Here is a 7,243-nt window from a genome sequence, read left to right as displayed (position 1 = left end):
TAAATGTGAGGCAATCTCTTTGTATCAGTTCAAATTCTTAAGATCTTTTGCAGTGTTAACGGTAAGATGGTGTCCCTGGCTCAGGAATCAAGGCCATTGTGTCAAAACAAATGAAATCAGACAGTTGGAAGACTGCCCAAGCAAAAATTCCTCAGTGTTATGAAACTTTGGAATCTGTATCTCAGACAATAGTATTTATAGTGTCACTATCTAATAGACTGTCAAAGACTAGGTAACTGATAAAAATGGATATGGTGTGAGAAAGATCATTTGAAGTTGAGAATGTTTCTATCCATTTTATCTTGGCACCAATTAGTTGTTATCATGTTCTGGAAACTCAACAAGAACATCTATTTAAATACTTCAGCAACTGAGATAGCTAGAATCTTGGTATCCTGTGGCAAATGGTACACCTTTCAAATCCCAAAGCCTTTCCACTGCCTTTGAGGTAGGAGTCAGGGCATAATGGAATATTGTCTACTTCCCTGAATGTGTGTAGCTCCAACAAAGTTCATCACCCCAACAGCACATCCTAAATCCAGAATGTTTGCCACAAAAAAAGGACAGGTTAGATGACACATGAAAATACTAACACCCACAGCTTCTCTTCCAAATTATATACCATCCTGAGTTTGAAATATATGACTGCAGGATCTAAATTCTACAACTCACTGTTCAACAGCATCACAGCACATAGCACCAGCTTCTCGAGAAAGGACTGAAGTTATTCAGGAAGGTCACTCAGCACCACAACCACCCTCTCAGGGCCAAGTAGGCAGGAGTGGGAACATTCTCACCACAAAAAGTTTCTGGTTCCCTCCTGGAAATTGGTAAAATCAGAGGAAAACACAGAGCTTCATGGAAAACAGCAGTTTGATTATTCTGAGAGTACTTCCCTTTCTGATATGTCAGCCCATGGCCTCCTCTACCTCCGTGATGAGGCCACCCTCAGGATGGAGGAGCAACACTTTATATTCAGCCTGGGTAGCCTCCAACCTGAAGGCATGAACATCGATTTCTCAAACTTCCAGTAATGCCCCCTCACTACTTCACCATTCTCAATTCCCATTTCCTTATCACCTCCCTCTGGTACTCTTCCTCCCCCCCACCCCCCTTTCGTCTATGGTCTTCTGTCTTCTCCTACCAGATTCCCCTTTTCCAGCCCAATATTTCTTCCACCAATCAATTTCCCAGCTCTTTACTTCACCCCTCCCCCTCTCCCAGTCACCCCCCCCCCCCCCATCTACCACCTTATCTTTCTTCCTCCCCTCTCCCCACCATCTTACTCTGACTTGTCCCCTTCCTTTCCAGTCCCGGTGAGGGGTGTTGGACTGAAACGTCAACCATTCACTCTTTCCCATAGATGCTGCCTGGCCTGCTGAGTTACTCCAGCACCATGTGTTTTGCTAAGGTGCTGTAACTGCTATACCGCCTTCTGCCAGTAGGTGGAGGCAAAACACCACATATTGTGAAAAATAACCACACACACACACACACACACACACACACACACACACACACACACACACACACACACACACACACACACACACACACACACACACACACACACACACACAAAATGCTGGTGGAACACAGCAGGCCAGGCAGCAAATAAGGAGAAGCACTGTCGATGTTTCGGGCCGAGACCCTTCGTCAGGAAAAATACATGGATTTGCTAAATAAACTTAAAAATACATGTCTGTAAAAAACGATTAAAGCTACGATTTTAGTTTTGCATCAATTCAATTAATATCTTATAAAAAGTATTTTAAAAGCAACAGATTCAAACACAAGCATTAGTAAAATTGTGGATGCAATAAGATTATGAAACATGTTGTGAACAGTCATAAATCAATACTAGATTATTAATATATGGTTTGAGCAGAACTACCCAATCAGCGAAGATATGCCTTACATCCAGGCAATGATCCAAAATTGAATGCCTGAAAAAGATAAAACTTTTCACAACAGCAAATCATTTGATTGAGTAAGGATTCAATTAGTTTGCTGTCACATACACTAGGGTGGAATGAAATTCCTTGCTCAGAAACTCAAAGAATAAATTGTATACATGGTAATAATAAATACAATGATGAGTGCAAAACAGTAGCAAAGACTTTAGTGGAATCAGATGTAGTGCAAAATAAAACTAAATCCCTGAACTCACAATGTGGTCACACCACCAGGAAGGCAGTGTGAAAGACTTTACTGGTTCATAAGTGTGGTAGCAGAGGGATGAAGCTGTTCTTACGTTTTAAAATCTTGGCTTTCAACCTCCTGTATTTTTTCCCAGGAGATAAAAGACATAAAGCAGAATGACCGGGGTAGCAAGAATCCTTGATGATACTGTTTGCCTTCCTGAAGCAACACACCGTGAGGATGGATGAATGGAAGGACGTGACTAGCCTGTGATGGACTGGACTGTATTTACCACTCATTGCAGGTTAAATCGGTACAAAGCAGAGCAGTTGCCATACCTATCTGAGATGTAACTCATCGGAACAATTTTATCTGTGGGAATTCAAGAGAATCCTAGTGGATATGCTGAATCTCCTCAGATGCCTGAGATGAGTGTTTTGATCGCTGCATCAGTGTGGAGGAACCAGGTAAGGTTGCTGGTGATACGATGCCTAGGAATTTCAATCTACAACATCTCCATTGATAAGGACAGGGTTGGTAAGATGGGCACAGCAATATCAGATGGATTTCAATCCTAATAAATGTGAAGTAATGCACTTTGGGAAGACCCATAAGAAAATGGCATACTTGAGACTGATAGGAGACATTGAAGAACAGAGGAACTGTCACCAGCTTTGGAAATGGCCCAAGCGTGGAGTGAGAGACACTGAAGCAGGTCGATAGTTCACAGACTTTAATGCGAACAATGTTAAAGGGAAAAGAAAATAATAAACGCTAGGCCAGACAGGACCGTTGGCTAAATCTCTCACATGGACAACGAAGAATAAAACAAATAGCGCTGGTTTTCAGACTCGACAGTCCCATTTCCCAGGCAAGGCAGAGTGCAAACAGGCAACGAAGCATTGCTGTGTCCAAGTCTCGACAAGCACTACGAAGGGATGAATGGAGTTAAATACTATCACAATGAAATAAAAATTAGCTGGCATGTGCACATTCACGAGCGCAATTGCTGAATCCATGGTTGTGACAGGATCATTGCAGTTCAGGTCCAAGAATCCATAAACATGAATGCAGAGGTAGTTAAAGTGATCATGATGGCATATTGTATACTTGTTTCCATTAACCAGGGTACAGAGTTTGTCTGAGATGGAGCGTCTCAGTTATAAGGAAGACTACGTAGGCTGGGTTTGTTGTACTTGGAGTGGAGGAGGTTAAGGGAAAATATGATTGAACTATATAATATTATGAAGCTTATAGATTTATAAATAGTAGTGAACTTTCTCCCAGAGGAGAGGTATCTAAAATTAGGGGGTAGTGATTTAGGTTAAGAACTAAGAGGTTTGGAAGAGATCTAGGAAGAACGTTTTTACCCAGAGGACGGTTGGAATTTCGAATGCACTGTCTGAGGGGATGGTGGAGATAAGAACTCTCACAACATTTAAGAAATAAGCACTTGAATCACCAAGGCATAGACGGCTACTCACAAAGAGCAAATAAATGAGGTTAGAATAGATGGGTATTTGGTGGAAAGGGATGGGGTGCGGCAGAAAGACTGCTTCTCCGCTGTAAAGCTCCATGATAACTGCTATCAGCTTCTTTGTCAATCCTCCTGCTCCTGAGAACACTGATACCTCCAGAATTGCATATTGGCTCCAAATACTCCTGATGATTTAAAGTAAAACATTGTTTCAGAACTTCTAGATAATAGGTCAACAATTACCAAAATACTCACCTACTGATAAAGCTCCTGGCCTGAAATTCTGTAATTATAATGTCTCGATCTACTAGCGGAGGAGGCTGGTCTTGAAAGTGTGCTGGTGTATAGTACCCAGTGATGATGTCCTGGAGAAGACCATTCCTTTCTTCTTTGATTGTATCTCTTTCATGATGTGTATAGTTATACCAAGAAAGTGACCTGGACAGGAAGGAAAATACAGGAGAGAGGATGCATTCCAGGACAATGGTGAATGATAAACATTAAGCATGTATAATGTAATTAACAGATGAAGGACTGCTTTACCGATAACTGAATAACCACCCATTATTTAACAGAAAATATTGAAGACCAAAAGATATCAAACTCAATTATTGATGAGTGCTCTCATTTAGGTTAAAATAGGGTCAAAACAATAATACAATTGCCCTCAAACCCTTGAGAGGTTGAGAAATAGCAGCAAGGTCTCAATGATATTTCCAGAAAATTGATAAGGATGAATACAAGGGGAGGAGAGATTTGGATTTTTCCATCTCTGGAATTGCGGTGTTGTTAACAAGGCCATGTTTATTGCCTTTCTCTCATCGAAGGTAGCGTTGAGCACCTTTTTTAACTGCCGCAGTTCTGATGAAGGTGCTCCCACAGTTTCTGCTGGATTTAGTTACAGTGAAGGTCCAGCGATATATCTCCAGGTCAGGATGGTGAGCACCTGCAGATGACGGTGTTTCCTTGCTCCTGCTGCCCTTGCCCTTCTTAGTGGCAGAGCTGACAGGTGTGGAAGGTCATACAGAGTAGCCCTGGTGTGTAAACGTATTTTGTAGATGGTATCCACTGCAGTCACAATGCACAAGTAGTGGAGGAAATGAATATTTAGGGTTTTACCGGTATGCCATTCATAAGGACTGCTTTGTTTTGTTGAGTGTTGAGATGGTGGTGCTGTCTTCGTACAAGCAAGTGAAGAATATTCACTCATGCTTCTGACTTGTACTTATAAACTTTCGGTTGTCAGGAGGCGAATCACTTGCCACTGGATTCCCAGGCTCTGATCTGCCTTTTTTTACCCCCTGAACCTACTCTTGACACGCTCTTCTGCAATCCTCAATTGACCATGGTTGTTCAATGATGATAGTGTGGCCCATGTGGAAGCAGATTGTTGTGGTGCACTTTTCTGCTGCTCTTGTCGATCATACCTCAAGTAGGCCCAGTGCTGAGCTACTTGGTCTGTCTGGCACACGATTAGGTGTGAAAGTTGTCTACTTCAGTAGGATATCCAAGCGTGCAGAATCCCATGGAATCATCTATTGGAATACCTTTAGAAGAAGAGGGGGAAGTGGGGAGGAAAATTTAAAAAACAGCACAATTTAATTTATAAAAAATGCATTTAGACTTCAGCAAAATCAATTGCAATAGGTTCGCAATATCAAGAGCTATCCTTTTCTCACACCTGCTGAATTTTCACCAATATCTAACACATTAGTCTCATTAATACCTGAGGAATGCACTGTTGACAAAGTATTTCTCGTGTGGTCTCGTGAGGCCATTTCCCGGCTGGGTACAAGCATTCCTCATGAAATACTTCAACACAAAAAATCATCCATTAGTTTATACCTTTCAATATTTAAGAATAAATGTATTTTGTTTGATTAATTGTAAATAGGTTTTGGTGCTTGTCTTTGGAAATTTAGTTCATATTTGGGATCAATTAGTTCCATGCTTGACTTGAGTTAAATGCCTTGCAAGACAAGAGCACAGTGCCTACTAGTTCACCAAACTGGGCAAACAAAAGTTCATTGTTGAAGTGCGGGTTGTTCTGAGGACAGGTTTGCACAGCTGAAACCACAAGCAGTTGCTAAATGTCACTTCCCAGCCTGCCCTGTACCAATCACAGGTTGAGTAATTACCATGCTTTCATGAACATCAACTTTTTCACAGATAAAAACCCGTTTCTTTTTCTCTGTCATCTTTTGATGTCTTTGTCACTTTCTTTTTCCTCTTGGTCTACACAGTTCCTTCTACACACTCCCAACACTCCTCCTCCCAGCCCCGTATCATCCAGTTTCTTTCCCCTAACCCACCTACCCATCACTACACTGTCCCCTCTACACTCTGTTTCCATCTGCCCAATCCATGTCCTCTACCTGAGTCCACGCTCCACCTTCCTTTCCTCTCAGATTCCACTTGCTGCAGCCCTGTTTCCAACACTTTCACCTGTTACTATTTCCACTCCTCCCTCTTCCATTTGCCTGTCACTCTCCAATATCCCTCGCCATGCCTTTTTCTCACCTCTCTATACAAATGATCTCCTCTCGACTCCTTCAGTCCACACTAAGAGCCTCAACCCCTAATGCTGACTCTTCACTTCCTTCTTTAGATATTGCCTGACAAGCTGAGTACCTCTGGATTTTGCTAAAGATTGAAGATTAGCTTTATTTGTTACATACACATCAAAATACTCACAGAAATGCATCATTTGCACCAACGACCGACACAGTCTGAGGATTGTGTTGGGAGTAGCCCACAAGTGCCGCAATGCTTCTCACACCAACACAGCATGCACAAAATTCACTCACCCTAATCGCAACACATTCTTTGAAATGTGGGCGGAAACCCACACAGTCATGAGAAGAATGTACAGATTTCCTACAGACCGGAGTGACAATTGAATCCTGATCAGTGATTGCCCACACAGGAAAGCGTTGCACTATCGACTATGCTACTGCACTGCCCATACAGTTGTTGGCGTCATTATAACCAAGTGGCTGTCAGAATAAGTTACAATATATTTTTAATTTAAGTTTATACCTGCGTCTTTTATGCTTTTCACAGGACATCCAAATCTCTCTACAGCAACTTTTAAAATGTAGTTGCTGTTACAGTGTCGGAAACTGCAAGCACCTTTATGTGCATATACTCAAGTAAAACTCAGATAATCTGGTTTACTGGATCTCTCAAAGGGATAACTTTTGGCCAGAATAACCTTTGTTGTTCCTCAAAGTAGTGCTGCGTGTTTTTTAGTTTCACCTGTGTGAGCAGTGTAGCCACCATTTTAACATCCCACTTGACAATGGACCCAGTCATTCAGGAATATCCTGAATGTCAGGTTAGATCTGTGCATGTAAACCTCTAGGGTGACATTTGAGCCAACTATTTGCTTACTAAAAGACAAGATTATGATCAGTTGCGCCATAAACAATTTGACATACTTCAGAATACATCATGATTTTAAATTAGATTGGACATGCATCACCATTAGTAAATTTCTGGCCCAACAAGGAAAGAGGCATTGTTGAAATAAAAGCAGAAGTTGCTGGAAACACTCAACAGGTCAGGCTGCATCTGGGTAATTAACATTGCAGGTTGAAGGTTCTTCATGTGGATGGGGAAAGA

General features: G+C 41.7%; 1 long non-coding RNA gene across 1 annotated transcript; it reads right to left on the bottom strand.

Annotated features, from left to right (window-relative positions):
* Positions 1–1,508: 1,508 nt before the first annotated feature.
* On the bottom strand, positions 1,509–6,459 carry LOC140733192 (uncharacterized). The gene is made up of 3 exons (XR_012100239.1): positions 6,314–6,459; positions 3,875–5,166; positions 1,509–3,070 (listed from the first exon to the last, which is right to left on the bottom strand). It is a non-coding gene; the product is annotated as an uncharacterized lncRNA (long non-coding RNA).
* Positions 6,460–7,243: the final 784 nt, after the last annotated feature.

The sequence above is a fragment of the Hemitrygon akajei genome, chromosome 9, assembly GCF_048418815.1.
Source record: "Hemitrygon akajei chromosome 9, sHemAka1.3, whole genome shotgun sequence".
NCBI classification, from domain to species: Eukaryota; Metazoa; Chordata; class Chondrichthyes; order Myliobatiformes; family Dasyatidae; genus Hemitrygon; species Hemitrygon akajei.
The sequence above is the reverse complement of the archived record's forward strand: the minus strand, read 5'-3'. Positions and strand labels throughout refer to the sequence as shown.